Consider the following 17,032-nt stretch of genomic DNA (forward strand, 5'->3'; position numbering starts at 1 on the left):
CCACACACGTTAGGGAAGCTTATTCCTGACTCCTTATTGTTCTTCAGGACTTGGCTGTGGCTGGGACAGTGAGCAGTTTGGGCCCTCCCCCAGGCCCTCGCCACCCCGCCCCATGATGCTCCCACCCTGGGCCCTTGGGGTCTGCCAAGACTGCTTCCTTGGAATCTGCTGGTGTCAGGCTCCCCTCGGCCCACCCCTTCCAGACAGCCAGATGGGTCTCTGGCTGCAGCGCCTGGGTCTGATCTGCAGAGTGGGGTAGTGGGGGCAGGGTAGGGAGAAGGGGGCTGGGGGTAACTGGATCAGACCACCCCTCCCTTGCCCTTGGACAGACCCCTCTCCCAAGAGAATGTGCACTCCCAGCTCCCCACCACCATATCCCTGAAGCTCAGAGAGGCTGAAGGGAGGAGGTCTGGGCTCTCTACCCTCCCCACACTCCAGTCCAGCTGTGAGAGCAGGGAGCAGGCACCAGAGGCTGAGGCCAGCCTTTGGCTGTCTCCCTACCTCCCCTGCAACCACTTTGCTTCTGGCCTGAGCCTTCTCCCATCTACCACTTGGTGAGGCCAGTTGGGCTCCCAGGAGCCTGGGGTAGGACCAGTGTAGACGCCAGCCCTGTTGATGGAGCAAAAGCTTCCCCTGCTGCTGCAGACCAGCGTCTGGGTGCTGGAAAATGTGGCCGACAGGAGCCCCGATCCAGTAGTTGTACTCTGTGCATGAGCGGAGGGCTTCTTGTCTCCTTCCTTGAATTTGTACCCAGACGGAGCTGCTGACTGAGGAGGATCGGCATTTCTGGATCCCAGACCAATTTTGTCTTTCTGGGCTGGATAGTCTCTTGCGCCTTCTTAATTGTGGGGACAGTATTATTTTCTTCTTAGGCTCTGCTGGCAAGAGAGAGGAATGGAATGGGAGAGTGCTTTGTAAAGTGTTGTGCTTCCAGTGGTAATGTATGGATTCATTCTTACTATGGTGTAAATGACTAAGGAGGGTGAATGACGTGCCCACCCTGGGAAGGTCGAAGATCCTTAGATTCATACCCAGAACTGGGTTTTAGCTCTGGGGCAGCCACCACCCTAAATGTGTGACTGTGGCCATGAGCCACTTACCACCCCACATCTGTGTTCAAATCTGTTTAAAGAAAGAGCTGGGTGAGATAGGTCTAAGATCCTTTGGTCTTTACAGTTGCATGGGAGATTTGCTTTCTGAGCATGTGAGTGCTAATTCTGCATTCCCTCGAACTGGTTTAGGGCCCTAGGAGGGAGCCTTGATTTTCCTTCTCGTCTGAGCAAAAGTAACTCAAGTTCGGAGGGTTAAGGAACTTCCCAAGGTCACACAGCTTCTTGGGGGGGGCACAAATGCCCGTGTATTCTTCACATGTGTTTTAAACTAGTGGGGCAGTCGTTGGGGAGGGAAAGTGTCTCTAAGAAAGAACCAGATCCTCTCTGAGTGATCCTTCAGGCTGGAAAATAACAGCCAACTAATCCATCCTCAGTGAAGGTCTGTGCTTGCGGAGGGGAGGGGCCTCATCCAGCCGGCCTGTAGTTGCCATGGCAACCTCCTCCGGCTAGGACAGGCAGTCCAGGTTTGACCCTGAGAGCCAGGAGCCTTGTCACCTACCAACTCTTCCTTCCTGGCCCCCTCCCTGTGTGGCGACCGGAGGCCAGGTGGGGCAAGGCTCCAGCCAGACCTACTCCTGGCCAGGAAGGGGTGAAGTTGGCAGCTGTGCAGCGGATGGGTGGACAGGGAGGGGGCAGGCCGGGCCCAGAGGTATGTCAGCCCCAGATGCTGCCAGATGCCACGAAGCAGGTAGCTTCTGTGTGGCCACTATACTGCCCCTGGACGTGGGACGGGCCTCATCACATGAGCCTCCCTTGGGTATCTGAGAACTGGGAGTAGGAGCGCCAGTACTTGGCCACCTCTTGCCCGCCTTGGGCCCGGGACCGGGAGCTAGCTGATCCTGTGCTCCCACCCCTTAGAGCCCCGTGCTCACCTTCTGGCCCCCCAAAATAGCCATCACAAGGCAGATAGCCCTGTGAGGACACGAAGGCCTTTCGTGGAGCCCAGCTGAACCCTGGATGAAAGCCAAGCCACCTTGGGCCTTCACCTTGCCTTTGGAGGAGGAGGGACCCCGAGAGGGGAGGGGCCTGTCCAACTGTTGCTCCCCGTGTCTCCTTCCTCTAAGCTGGGGGCTCCTCCCCCCGATTCACTGCCCCATCCAGTCCCACCACCTGGGGCCAGACCAGTGACTTTGCCTTCAGTCCTTAAAACTCTGTTGTCATTTCGCTCCGAAAGCCCCAATGACCAAAGAGACTCCACCCCCTGCTTGCCAGGCTTTTCATCCTAAGCTGTTTCCGACCAGTGCGGCAGGTGGGGGAGGCCCCCCCTCCCCGGCTCCAGGCTGTGGGTGCTCCTCACGGCCCTCTGGGCTGCAGGAGCCCCTGGGCAGAGTCAGGTGACACCCTCCCATGGTCCGGAGGCCCCCTCCCCCCCTTGGTCAGCCAGCTATGCTTTCTGGCCCTTGAACCTTGACCTTGGGCTTGGAGCCCCGTTAAAAGGGATTCTTTCCCAGTGACACACAGCAATGGCAGTACCGACTCCACGAGTCCAAATGGACCAGCAATCCTAGAGCTCATCTCCCTCGGCTGTGCTGGGTATCATCTTTCAGACTCAGACCGTGCTGCCCGCCAGCTCTGTGAGACCCTGGAGATATTTATGATCTGTTTCTGGAGGAGGGAAAAAGAGTCAGACACTTCAAACAGTAACTTCGGATTAACAACATGAAGCTCAGAATCCACCCAAGAGAAGCAGCTGAGTCACTGACCTTGAAGGATGGAACAGACACAGGGCAGACCCAGCTGCAGAGAGACTGGGTCCCTTCTTTCTGTGGTGATGAAATCCCCTCTGTGTCCCCAGGGACATTCCTGGATGCCCCGACGTCCCTCCACTGAGCAAACTGTATACAGCTACCTTCAGCCAAGTCCCCCCAGCTTCGGCGACCCCACCCCATCCCCAACCAAGGGCCCGCAAGTACCCGGTCCTTCAGGATTCTGGCCCCGCCACACCCATGTCATTGATTTCTGGGGACAGCCAGTCGGAAGGAAAGCCGCCGCCGATGAGACATATATTACTTGAATCAAACGAAGCTGCCACCAGCTACCACAACTCACCTGTCCAGAGAGGTGAGTTATCCCGATGTCTGGGGAACCTGTCCGGTAGGTGATGCAGCCATGATGGGGTTGTGCGGCCTCCAGGGCCCTCAGGGTCCAGGCAGCAAAGCCCGCGCCCCATCATTGGGTGCTCTCACTGATGTGACTCCTTTGCCGGTGAGGTTCTCAAGGTGGCCAAAGCAATTGGGAGCTGGACATCCTGAAAGAAAGAGCACCCGAGCTCTGGAGGATCTCTGGTCTGGTTCCTGGCCCTGCCTGCGGGGCCTGGGGCAGCTTCGTCTCCTCTCAGCCTCTGGAGACCACTCTCCAAAGGCCAGGGACAAAAGTCTGGACAGGGACTATTGCCTCAGTTTATCGTGGAGGAAAGCTGAGGGTCCCCCTGATGAGGAGCAGCTGAGCCGAGATGGAAGAGGGCCCCCCGCTCCTCACCTGGAGCTCCGGATGCCTGAGTCCCACCCGGCGGTCAGGTAGCCTCTGCAGCACACGGGATGCTTCACACGGGATCACATTTCACCAAAGAAGCCTGAGACTGAGCCGTGACGGGGTCCACCTGCTCGCAGGAAGCAAAGCCTGGCTCCTTCGCCCATGGGGGAAGAGAAGGGGAGAGGTGATGCGCAGCTGCTGTGCCTTCTGGCTCCAGGGACAGAGAGGGCTGTGCCCTGCCTGAGGTCACAGAGTTGACCCCACTTCCTGTCCAACAGGGGCACGTGCTCACAGAGCGGGGACTGGCCCCTGGCCTGGGTAGCTGGTGGGCCACTAACAGGGGCCTTCTTGTTGCTCATTTGGGTTCCTTTTGCTGGAGGTTCTGTGCGGGAGGTGGGTGGGGTGGGAGGGCCCCTGGCCCTTCCTTGGGGGGACCCTTTTTTTTTTTTTTTTTAGAGAGAGAGTGGGAGGGAGGGGTGAGGGGCAGAGGGAGAGGGAGAGAGAGAATCTCCAGAAGACTCCGTGCTGAGCGCAGAGCCTGACACGGGGCTTGATCTCACAACCCTGAGATCATGACCTGAGCCGAAATCAAGAGTAAGCCGCTTAACCAATTGAATCCCCCCAGGCGCCCCTGACACTGGGGTTTTTGTCCCAGCTCTGTGTGACCTGGGAAAGTCCCCTCCCCTCTCTGAGCTGCCCTTTGCACTGCTGTAGGTTGGGACCATGGACGGTGGGTCCAAGTGAGGCCAAAGGTGTAAGAGAGCTTTGCGAACCATAGACAGGGCTCTGTGTACATGGAGAATGTTTCGAGGCTTCCACCCGTGTGTCAGAAATAGGACCAGACAGACAGATGCACATACAGTGTGCACACAAGCGTGCGTGCCCAGAGACACTCCCCTATAGACTCCCCCACGCCTGGGCCTGAGTGTGCACACACACACACGCATACTCAACGTGCATGTTCTTACGTATCTGTGTTTGGGTGGGGAACACGTGGATTGGTCTCCCCTTGTGCCCCTTCCTTCACCACCTACCCAGCAGCAGTGCCCTGACCTCTGAACCGCTGATGCTGCCCGGAGCCAGCCCCTCTGCCCCAGCGGCCCCTACCCCACACCACTGCCAGCTTGGGTATCTTCTTAGTTGGGCCTCTGGGGGAGAAGAACAAAGAAAATATGTCAGCCCCGTATAGCAAAGGGACATAAGTTACTTTTAGGAGGGATCTCATTTCTTAAGGAAATGCATTTATTTAATTCCTGCTGTTCCCTCACAGAGGTCGAAGGCCCTCATGTTTTAGAGAGGAAATGCTATGGTACCCTCAGCACAGGGCTCACGGCAGTTTGTGGGAAGGCGGGTGCTGAAGTTTTGCCTGGAGTGGTCAAGGAAGCCTTCCTGGAGGAGGAGGTGCTTAAGTAGGAATTAGCTGATCAATGGGGTAGGATGGGCACCACTTCTAGATGAGATAACAAGACAAGCAAAGGCCAAGGCCTAAGAGGGTGAGGCTCAGCGCTTGGCAAGTAGCCCACATGCACAGGGTTTGTCCTCAGGGCAATGAGAAGCATCGGAGGGTGACATGTCCGATTGGTGGTTTAGAATGAGCAGAACAGCTTGACACGTTTTTCACAAACTGACCGCACATGTGCCCCAGCACCCACATCAAGAAAGAGAACATTTTCATTACCCTGGAGGCCCTCCAGCTGCCTCTTCCCATAACTGTCCTCCCTAAGGTAACCGCTGACTTCAATGCCGGTGTGCAGAGCTGTCTGCCTGTGTTGGAACTTCAGGATCAGTGGAATCACGCACTGTGTGCTTTTTGGGGTCGCCATCTCTCACCCAGCATTATCTTTGTGAGCTTCACCCCCACGGCGGCATGTGGTTTGTGCACACTTAACTACAGGGCAGCGCTCAGCTTTGGGACTCTTCAATTGATCCAGGCGTCCACTGAGGGAATTTGGGTTATTTATAATTTGGGGTTATGATGAGCAACGCTGCAGGGAACATTCTCGCACATGTCTTTTGGTGAACGTATTTATTCATTTTGTTGGATACATATCTGGGGATGCATTTGCTTCTGCTCAGCCTTATCAGAAACTGCCGAATGGTTTTCTCAAGTGGTTATATCATGGACACTCCAGTGACAGTGTCTGAGAATTCTAGTGGTTCCCATGCTCTGCAATACTTGGCATCATTTTAATTTTAGCCATTCCGGTGGGTGTGTGGGAGGGCCACACTGTGGTCTGATTTGCATTTTTCTGCTGTGGCTAATGAATTGAGCCCTTTTGCATATGATTATTGGCCATTTGGATATCTTACTTTGTGGATATATGTATTCCAAGAATCCTCTTCTACTTGGTGGTAGGCCTGTGCATTCTCTTGTGATGAAAATAAATTCTTAATTTTAATGCGGTGTGCTTTGGCAAAGTCTTCTTTAGTGTTAGTGTTTTTTGTGTCCTGTTGAAGAAATGTGGTCATGAAGGTCATTGCCTCTGGTTTCTTTTAAAAGCTGTCTTTTACCTTTTGCGTTTGGATCTACAATACATCTGAAATTGACTTTCATGTGTGGTGTGGGGTTTTTTAAAAAGATTTATTTATTTATTATTTTAGAGAAAGAGAGAGAGTGCGTGCGTGCGTGCGTGGGGAGGGACAGAGGGAGGGAGAAAGAGAATCTTAAACAGGCTCCACAGTCAGCCTGGAGCCCAACATGGGGCTCGATCTCATGACCCTGAGATCATGACCTGAGCGGAAATCCAGAGTCAGACACTTAACCGACTGAACCACTCAGGCGCCCCTGGGGGGTCTGATTCTTTTATTTTTCTTTTCCATTTGGATAGCCGATTGACCCAGCACTGTTTATTGAAAGGTCTACCCTTCCCTTTCTCTGTGGTACTGCATTCATGCTTTTTTCCATAAATGGAAGTGACTATAAGTACGAGTCTGTTTGTCTGTCTTTGCACTGATACTACAGTGTCTTAATTACTATAGTTTTAAAATAGGTCTCAATTTTAAAGTTCCCAACTTAAAGAAGTATAAGTCTTCACCTTCTGTTCTATTTCTTCCAGATTGCCCTGGTTATTCTTGGACCTTTGTCTTTTCATATACATTTCAGAATCCATCTGCCAATTTCCATACACACACGCGCACACACACACACACACACACACGCAACACAGCCTTCTGACATTTTGCATGGGATTGCATTGACTTTATAGATCAACTGGGGAGAATGAACATCTTTATAATATTGGGTTTTCTAATCCATGAACATAGTATATCTTCCCATTTCTTTAGTTCTTCTTTAATTTCTCTCAATGATGTGCTATAGTTTTCAGTAGATTTATTCCAGGTAATTTGACAACTTTATGATGCTTTTGTGAAGGGTATTATTATGAAATTTCATTTTCTATTTGTTTGTTACCAGTATAGAGAAATATGGTTGATTTTTAGAAACTGTCTTTGTATTCTAGCGACCTTGCTAATACAGTTTAATAATTCTAATGATTTCTCTTCAGATTTTGTTGGGGGAAAGATGCTTCAGGGTGTGGTCCAGCCATGGTCCACATGGTTCAAGGTCAAGACCTGTTGATCTTGAACACTGGGCTGGATGTGGAGTTAGAGAAGGTGGAAGACAGATTTGGCTAGCCTGGTCAGGAAAGTTCCTAGGGCCACAGTGAGGTGCACAAGTCACACACTTTGCCCATGCTTAGCCATGGTCCAGGCACTGTCTGCACATCCATTAAGAGCTGCTGCCCAGCCAGGGCACGTAGCCCAGCCCACCGTGGCCTCATGGGAAGGGAAGCCCTGGGTTCTAATTCTGGCCTTTAATTGACACACTGTGTGACCTTGAGCACAGTGCCACACCTCCCTAAATCTCATCCTACTCACTTGCAGAAGTTGGGCAATATGCCCCGGTATTTCTTTCTCTAAGCCAGTAGGTGCCTGGTAAACACTGGTGAATCGATTTCGCTCACCAGCATTGTCCCTTTTGCCCGTGGGGTGATGCTAAATGTCGCCAGGAAGTCCTGCAGCCCACAGAGGGGCTGCGAACGTGGGTGCCCATGAGGGACAAGGCGGCTGGCTACCATTGTGTTCTGAGAGGCTTCAGTGCTGTCGGCCCCTTGGGGATTTCTGTTTCCACCATGAGGACACACACCCATGTGAGGCTGCCCCTCTCCAGGAAGGAACTCAATTATTCTTCAATAAACATCTTGGCAGAAGTTCCTGAAAAATCTTGCCTTCTCTATGATCCCTGATATACAAAAGGATGGAATTTAATTATTCTGTCCTATCCATGAGCCCCACGGCTGGGCCTGGCCCGCAGCCATGGCTCTATCTGACCAGCAGGCTCCCTGGCCCCTGATGGGATGCATTGGGAAATATAGGGAAAGCACAGGGCAGGTTCCCCCTTTGGTCTGGCCTTGCCCTCTCCACCATTCCTTTTGGAGTGTATGGCTTAGAGAAATCCAGTGTGTCTGATTCCCTGGATAAGCAGCTCACTAGAAGTTAACTGGAAAGGTGATTTCCTAGGCCCAGCTGCTACCAGAGCCTCTCTGTTCCCCATGGGGCTGGCCCCACAGCCACTGGTAGACTCTGGTAGACTCTGGAGCTCCAGCCTGTAGCTGGCTTGCTCCCTCCAGCCCCGACCCCCATCTCCCTCATGGCAAATTAGATCCGTACCTGTTATAGGAGCTTAAGTCAGGGATCTCTATGGGGTCTGTTTGGGCAGGTTGTAGTTTGAGGCCTAGCAGAATCTTGTAAAGGTGAGGAAGTGGGGCCTGAGAGCAGACACTCCAACCCCCTCCCAGCTCAACCCCTTACTCACTGCGTGCCCACTTCCTCCTCTGTAGGTGGGAGGGACAACAGGGTCCCTCATGGACGGACGCAAAGATTTCAAGTCACCACACGCAGTGCCTGAGTGAGGCGGGGGTGTGCTGAGCACCAGCTGTCTCAGGTCAGGCTTTCAGCGCCTAAGAGCAAAGAACGTGTGCTTCAGGGTCAGTTTCTGGCTGGGAGACTTTTCAGCAAATTTGCCTATCACTGTGCCTCAGTTTTCCCGTCTGCAAAATGGGGATAGCAATCTAGTGCCTACCTCAGGGTTGGTTAGAGGCTTACATGGAAAGAATGGGTGTAGAGGGCTTAGCCCAGGGTCAGACCCAGAGCAAGTACTCGGCAAACTTTTTTTTACCAGCAGTAGTCAGGGTTCAGGTGTTTCCTCCTTGGGAAACCCTCTTGATCTCCTCTGGTTGGGGTTGGTCCTGCCTTTCCTAGGAGAGCCACACAGATGGGCAGCGCCCCTCAGCGTGGTTGCTTACATGTCCAGAGACCTTTGAGGGTGAAGCCACTTGTCCCTGGGTCCCTGTCCCAGAGAAGGCCTTGGTGTGTCTGTAGAAAGAACAATGTATTAAATAGGGTTGACAGACAAAGTATTGTGTTTTTATTTGCTAAATCTGACAGACTATCTCTAAGGCAGCTGGAGCTGAATCCTGGAACATTCCCAAGAGGCCAGAAGATTCTCCCCTGGTTGATGAGTCTGTTTAGGACCTGTTTATAGGTTGGACCTTGAATCAGTCAGAGTTCTCCACAGAAATAGAACCAGAAGGTCGTGTGTGTGTATATGTGTCTATATGGCTGTGTACATATATCTCTTCCAATCTATGATCGATCTATCATCTGTATTAAGGAATTGGCTTATGTAATTGTTTGAAATCTGGGGCTGGCAGGTCTGAAATCTTTAGGGCGGGCCAACAGGCTGGAAACTCAGACAGGATTTGCTGCTGCTGTCCTGAGGCAGAATTGCTTCTTCTGTGGGAAACCTGTTTTTTCCTCTAAAGGCCTTCAGCTGATTGGATGAGGCCCACCCACATTCTCCAAGGTAACTTCCTTTACTTAAAGTCAACTGACTGTAGATGTTAACCAATACTGCTACCTCACAGCAACATTTTGACGAGTGTTTGGCCAAACAACAGCACCAGACCTAGCCAGGCTGACACATAAAATACACCATTCCAGGCCTCTGGCCGCCCTTCAGCCAATGAGTCTCAAGGCTGCTAAGGGGCCATGGTGTGGGAGGTGGGGGGGGTGTCTGGTTGTACCCCAGACCAGATATGGGAGCTTCAGGACCATTCCCCCACAAACTGTGTAGCATGTGTTCAAGGCAAACTCTTCGGGGCCCATGGCAATTCTCAGGGATGGTCAGGGAGAGATTATCTTGCCCATTTTACTGAGGAAGAACAGGTACCGATGTCCAATGACTTTGCAAAGGTGTTGGCTTAAGAGTGGGAGCCAAACCTCTAGATTCTTCGCCTTCAGGACACATGCAAATGTCTTCTCCTACTGTGCAAACCCACCGCCCCTCCGCAATGAACTTCGGATGGGCCTCAGGGCCTGTGGTAGGTGGTTGGGTCCTGGACTGAGGGAAGAGCCCTGGGGCCAAGTGAGACTCATCCGCCATGAGGCCGTGACATGAGGCCGTGATCTTAACCCAACTCCCTTTCCCTCTCTGGGCCTTGGTCTCCCTGCCTGTAAATGATTTTCAAGGTCTGCTTCTGCTCCGTGCAGAAGACTAAAAACTACAGGGGCGCCTGGGTGGCTCAGTCGGTTGAACATCTGGCTCTTGATTTCGGCACAGGTCATGATCTCAGCGTCCTGGGATCAAACCCCCGTGTCAGGCTCTGCGTGCAGCGGGGACTCTGCTTGTCCCTTATCCCTCTGCCTCTCCCCCCACTTGCCTGTGTGCATGCTCTCTGTCTCTAAAATAAATAAATAAATCTTTAAAAAAAGAAGAAGACTTAATGCTACAAACAAATGACCCTCAAGGTCTACATGTTTCACTTATTCCACGGGCATTTATTAAAAGCCTACTGTGTGCTTGCTAACATGTGGGACCAGAGCTGGTGGGGGCAGAGCAGAACCAGAGGCCACCAGCTCCACAAGAGCAGGGAGCTTCCCTCAGCATGGTGTGGCCCCAGCGGGAGAGGTCGCCAAGCTAGGGGCTCAGAGCTGGCGAAGGTGGAAAAGCCAGGGACCCAGGTGCTGGTCAGTCTCTGGGAGCCACTGTTAAAAGCTGGCTCTGCCTCTCAAGGCCTGGGGTGGGACAGACACTACACTCCCGGCTCTGTTCTCTTACCCCACACAGCAGCCCTAATGATGTAGGGCTGGTTGGCCTCGCGGGTAGATCAGGAAACTGAGCCAAAACAGGAGAACATCAATGGGAAATTTTACACAAATGAGGGCAAAACTCACCCACAATTCTAGCACTGCAACTCTTTTTATTTTTCCAGGTTTTGTTTCCTTTTTTAAAAAAGATTTTATTTAGGGCACCTGGGTGGCTCAGTTGGTTGAGCGACTGCCTTCGGCTCAGGTCATGGTCCTGGAGTCCCGGGATCGAGTCCCACATCGGGCTCCCTGCTCGGCGGGGAGTTTGCTTCTCCCTCTGACCCTCTTCCCTCTCGTGCTTTCTATCTCTTATTCTCTCTCTCTCAAATACATAAATAAAATCTTTAAAAGAAAGAACTATATCAGGTCCTTTAAAAAAAAAGATTTTATTTGTTTATTTGACAGAGACACAGCGAGAGAGGGAACACAAGCAGGGGGAATGGGAGAGGGAGAAGCAGACTCCCCGCTGAGCAGGGAGCCTGATGTGGGGCTTGATCCCAGGACCCTGGGATCACGACCGGAGCCGAAGGCAGATGCTCAACCAACTGAGCCACCCAGGTGCCCCTGGGATTTGTATCTTGACTATCCATCTTTTATATGATTGTAAGCAGAAAACAGATGCAATGTTGTATAGTTTTCACATAGCATCCTGAGCATGTTTCATGTTCTTACCCAGTTAAACATTTTTAATTATAGTGTGTATATTAAGTATGCCTTTTGATTTAAAAAGGCAAAGTCCTTCAAGGCTTATAATTAAAAAGAGCCATCTCCTACACCCCCTTCTTACCCCCGGTTTTTATTCCCTACAGTCAAGCTTGTTTTTTAATCTTAGAGATTGTCTGCTGACTTCCTCCTGTGGGAGGTCCTGGTGCTTTTTTCGTCTCTGACCCATCCTCCAAGTCCTTTCCTCTTCCCCTCTTCCCAAGTGATTGTACCACACTTTGGGTTAGATCAGTAGACAATGACTAGAGTTGTATAACAAAGCAAATAATATTCACAGCTGATTTCAGGTAACATACCAAGGTGCATCTCCTTGCTGTAGACTTTTTATTTTCCTGGAGTTAATGATTCATTTTTGTTTGTTTGCTTAGTTTTCTCGGCCATGCCATAGATGTAGTATCACTTGGCATGTCACTAACTCACCCCACATTTTCCAAAAGAAGTTTAATTCTCCCTCACACTCACGCACATCAGGGGCTCTTTCCTTTCTAGAGCCCTCTGTCTCCTGGTCTAACGTGGTTGGGTTGTGCTGCACGCTCTCGTCAGGTGACATGTCTTTATTTCCCTTCTCAGGATGTCGCTTTGTTGTTGAACTTCTTGCCTTTGGGTATCCCTGTTTTGTGTCTTCTTTTCTCCAGCTTACTCCTTTGTTTTGGTGGAGTACATCCTTCAACACCTTTCAGAGAAGAGGTATGTGGTGTGTCAATGTTTTGAAGCCATGCGTGTCTACAGATGCTTCATTTTACCCTCAAACCTAGAGGGATAGTTGAGCTGGGTATAGAACCTCAGCCAGACACCCTCTTCCCTCAAAAGAATACCACTATCTCCCAGCTTCCACTTTTACTGTTCAGTGGTCCACTGCCATACTGATTCTGGACATTTCTAGGAGGCCTCATTTTATCTTGGAAGCTTTTAGGGTTTTCTCTCTGGGATTCCAAACTTTTGTGACAATGTGCTTTTTGGTGTGAGTTTTGTTTTGTTTTGTTTTCCATCTGGCATTTTGCATGTTCTTTCAGTTTGAAAGTTCATATCCGTCAGTTTTAGGTGACCTTTAGGATCATTTCTTTACTTCTCTCCATTTTCTCTGGTCTCTTTCTCTGGAACCTCCAGTTAGTTAGTTGTTAGACCTGGATTGATCCTGTAATTTTCTTATCTTTTCCCTCCAACTGTCAGAGCCCCCTTTTTGCAGTTTTCTAGAAAATTTCCATATTTTCTAATCCTTTTACTGAATATTTTTACATCAGCTATTTTTCTTCCATTTCTACAAACGCATTTTTGTGATTTGAAGGTTCTTTGTAAATAACCTCCTGTCGTTTCAGGATGCGGTATCTTCTCATATCTCTCTAAGGATATTAGAGTTTGGCTTTGCTTTTTTGAAGTCTTTTTCTGTCCACTCATCGTCTCTGTTTTCTGAGCTTACTTTTTCCCTGTTTGTTGTTTTGGTCTTTGTCATTTGCATTAGAGGCTCTGAATGCATATTTAGTAGTCAGACGCTGGGAGCTGAACCCCACGGGCGGGCAGACCCATCTTTTCATAGGTTTCCCTGCAGGAGTTAGCACTGGTCCCTTAGTCACTGTACATCCAGGTCTTCTCTCTTTGGCTGGAAGGGCTGTGACCTAGCCAGAGGGGCGTGGTCTGATGGGAGGGGCGTGGCCTGGCCGGAGGGGGCGTGGCCTGGCTGGCCGGCATGGTGTGAGTGAGAAGGCAAAAGAAATCTGTGCCTACTCAGGACAAGCCCTTTTTCCCCCTGACAACAGTTTCCAGCACAGAGTGAGATGACCAAAGTCTCACCAGTAGAGGAAGGTCCTACATGGCCTTCAAGGCCCCAGTGGGGAGGAGGGAGGCATCAAAAGAATGTGTGGCCCAAGACTACACTCGGGTGGAGCAGGGCTGACCCCATATGTAGTAAAACAGAAAGGTACCAGTCCTGTCTGTGCTAGGCCCAGCCCAGCTCTTGTCACACTGGGGAAACTGAGGCCACTTAGGACCTCCTCGTTCCTGTGGTCTCCTGTGAACACACCTGGCCAGCCCCGCCCCCTGCCCCCCCAGCATCTGACCCCACTGACCTGCCTGGAGCTCTCCTAACAGGGCTTAGGAGTTTGGGCTGGAGTCAAAGGTCTCCAGGGGGATTTTAGGGATCTCTTCCAGCTTGGTCTCCTGGTGACATCCACCCTCCACGTGCTCCCTGCTTGTGGACCCATCTCCGAGACCTCTCACAGAGGGGGCTGGGTGTCTGGGGGCAGGACCACCTGTGTGCCCTCGCTCCCCCCCGTCAGGGTCTTGTGGCCCCAGCCTCACGGTGGTCTCATTCGGCCTCTCGTATTCTCTGCAGTCGGCAAGGCTCCCGTTAGGGCCCAGGCCTGGGGAGTCGCCTCACTCGGGAGCTGGGTCCTGAATTCTGGGTGCAGAACCGTCAGCGGTGGCTGTGCTGGCTGAAGGGCAGGGGGCCGGTGGAGTAGCAGGTGCACCATCTGGCAGTGGGTGGACAGAGCCCAGCGGTGAGAGCCGGAGGGCAAGGGCACAGGGAGCAGGATCCTGAGGCCCTTGGAGCTGATCCAATATAGACCCCCTTTTACAGATGAGAAAACCGAGGGGCAGAGAGGTCCAATGAAGCCCTCTCCAGCCTCACAGTGAGTTAGTGGCCTTACAGTTCTCTTTCTACTAACAGCACCAAGCAGTGAGTCTCTCTCTCTCTCTCTCTCGCTCTCTTTCACACACACACACACACACACACACATTGGTTTGCCTCGCACATCCACACTTTGATACACACATATTGGCAAAGAGTTCCAGGCACACTTTCCTGCATCCTAGACACCAGGAACGTGCTGTGGCCCTGGGCATTTGTGGGCCTGTGTGTGCTACGAGGGGGCTGGGATCGTGGGAACCCTCCGAATCTCGGGAAGTGAGAGTCTTCATCTTAGCAAGGGGAAACCGAGGCCCAGAGCCAGTGGGCAGGGCCTGGTCCCCTCAGCGTGCCAGTCAGCATCCTTGGTGCCATTCCTCTGTCCCCACCACTCCCATGAATCGTTAGAAAAATTTAAACAAACATAATATAATTGCTTGTCGATGACAGAATGCCAGGGGAACCATACAACCCGGCTGGTCTCAGCGCCTGCCCAGGCAGGTGGCACGGGGAGGCTGGCTGGCAGCCTCACCCCTGCCCGCTGGCTGCACCTTCCTGGCCTCTCTGTGGCTGGGGAACCGGAACCCCTCCCCGCCCCGCCGTGCCCGCTGCCAGCCAAGCCGCACCTCACCGGCCAAGAGGCGTGCCCAGTGCCAGAGCAAACTGGGCCCGGGCCCAGCACACTTTCCAGAAATAGGTTCCTGCGAGAGCCCGAGGCTCACCCCTCCCTCCACAGAATCTCCCCCCTGCAGAGAGTCCTGTCTGTGGCCTCAGACCCTGGAAATGCTCTGTGAACGGCCCCTAAACGCCTCAGAAATGTTCACTGGGTCAGAATGGGGCTCTAGTTCTCAGCTCACCCACATCCGTCCTGCCTCGCGCTCTTCCTGCCGCCCCCAGGGTGGGGTGGTGCCCTCCTGGTCACGGAGGGGGCCTGGGCTCAGGCAGAAAAGTCCCTTTTCACAGTCCTCCAGGCCGGTCCTCCTCCAGAGGAGGGGAAGGTCTGTGGGCCTTCGCTCTGAGGACAGGCACCCTCATTCATAATGCCCTGCCACCCACCTCATCGGTCTCCAAGGGGCTCCTGAGCATGGTTGGGGAGGTGCAGGGGTGGAGGGAGGGGGTGGGGTTGGGGGTAACGTAGGCGGTGGGGGGGATGAGTGGAGGGTGCGTAGATAGTTGGGGCTGGGATAGTGGGTGCATGAGTGGGGCCCCATTTGTTTTGATCTCTGTCTTTCCATTAAAGGCTTCTTTTAAGGCTCGGGAATCCTGAGCTGTCTGTTTGTAAAGAGGGAGGCAGTGTCCGTGATTTGGCCTTGTTGACTGGGGGCCTTGGGAGACCCCGCCCGTTTCTCTCAGCACCTGTGGGCCTTTCCCCTCAGGCCTGTGTCTGTCCCCAGGGAGGACCCCTCACATCGCCTGCCTGGTGCTGTCCCGGCCTCAGGGGAGCCTGGAGGCCCTGATGTCCGCTTTCCAGGTGGGCCCGGGCCCCTGGCTGCGTTATTGGCCTCATCCGCTGAGAATTCTCCTCTGCCTTTCTCTTTGCTTTGTGGATTTTTATCCCTTTTTCCTTCTTCACCACCCTTTCCTGGGAGAAGGGAGGAAGAAACATGTGGGTTCAGCACCCCCCCCCGCCCCCGCCAACATTTAAGCAGAAAACCCGCCCCCTCTCTTTCCCTGGTCCTTTGTGAAGTGTTTCCCATTCCCGTCCCGAAACTGTATACATTCTTCTAGTTGTTTGGAAGCTTCAGTGTTTATACCTTAGTCTCTAATCTGTTTTATGTTTCGGGGTTATGGACAGGGTTTTATTGGGGGGAAAAAGGGTTCTGTTCTTTAAAAATGCTTATAAACCACTGAGTGGGCCCAGCCCAGGGGAGCCGGGGAGGGAGGTGAGGGGGAGTGGGACCTCTGCCAGCCCACGTCTTGTAAACCCAACTAGGGCTGGCGAGCAGACGGCCCCAGCTCAGCCCCCCTTGCCCTGAGGCCCGGCACCCCTGGGGAGGACACAGCTTGAACCCTGGTCCGAAGACTCCCGGCCGTCCTCCATGTGTCTCACAGAGCAATCACCACTGCAACCCAGGGACGTCAATGAGGGGATTTGCTTGCCGAGATGAAGTTGGGGGACCTCTCTGAGGACAGGGGAGGCCATTGGGGGGGACAGGTATGGACACCGCTGGTGAGCTTCAGGCCTCACCGCGGCCACTGGGCCGCTGATGGTCAGCCCTGGCACACCAGGTGGGACCCACTGAGCTACCCTCATACCTCAGTGTGTCTGTTTGGCCCAGAATGAGGTTCCTGGAAGGTCAGTCAGGCTGTGAACCGAGGGAGAGATTTAGGCATCCCTCGAATTCTGGAGCAATAAAAGCTCTTGAGAACAGCTTTGAACCATCCAGTTCCTCTTTAAACAGCTCCAGTCCCTGGGGCAGACAGACATAAATAGATAATTATAGCCCAGGGAGATGTGGGCCTGGGGGGTTAACTGTTACCAGTCTCCTAATTGGCCTTCCGGCTTCCCGTCCCTCCCACACCCACCCAGTGTCTGCGCTGCTGCCCAAGTGAGCTTTTAAAAATGCAAATCTGACCTTGACTTTCAGCCCCTCCAGCAGCTGCGCACTGGCCTCAGGACGCTGCCCAGAGCTCCTCCTGCCAGGCCTCCAGTGTTAGGCCCCAGCCCACCGCTCCAGTCTGGGATGTGGGGGGCCCTCGGGCATGGGCGGGGGGTCCCTGGGTCCGCTCTGATTCGGCCAGCCTGTTGCCAGACCCTTCTCCACTCTTGCTTGTCTCCAGACGTCAGCCCTCCTTCCTCACCGGGCCATCATTGTGCCTCCCTCAGGCCTCCCCTTAGATGCCCCTGCCTCCAGGATGTCCTCCCTGATCACCACCTCCCCCACCCCAAACTGGCATTGCTGTTCCCCCGTGATGCTCTTTTACACATTCTGTTCTTCCAGCCCTAGCGTAG

At 52.9% G+C, this 17,032-nt stretch overlaps 1 protein-coding gene across 3 annotated transcripts in view; it reads left to right on the top strand.

The window, feature by feature from the left end:
- The window catches only part of COL26A1 (collagen type XXVI alpha 1 chain), a 140,578-nt gene that overhangs the window by 105,374 nt on the left and 18,172 nt on the right, over nt 1–17,032 (top strand). The gene's annotated exons all lie outside the window — the stretch shown is intronic.

The sequence above is a fragment of the Callorhinus ursinus genome, unplaced genomic scaffold (genome assembly GCF_003265705.2).
Source record: "Callorhinus ursinus isolate GAN/ISIS: 27379988/994484 unplaced genomic scaffold, GSC_fseal_2.0 scaffold55, whole genome shotgun sequence".
NCBI lineage: Eukaryota > Metazoa > Chordata > Mammalia > Carnivora > Otariidae > Callorhinus > Callorhinus ursinus.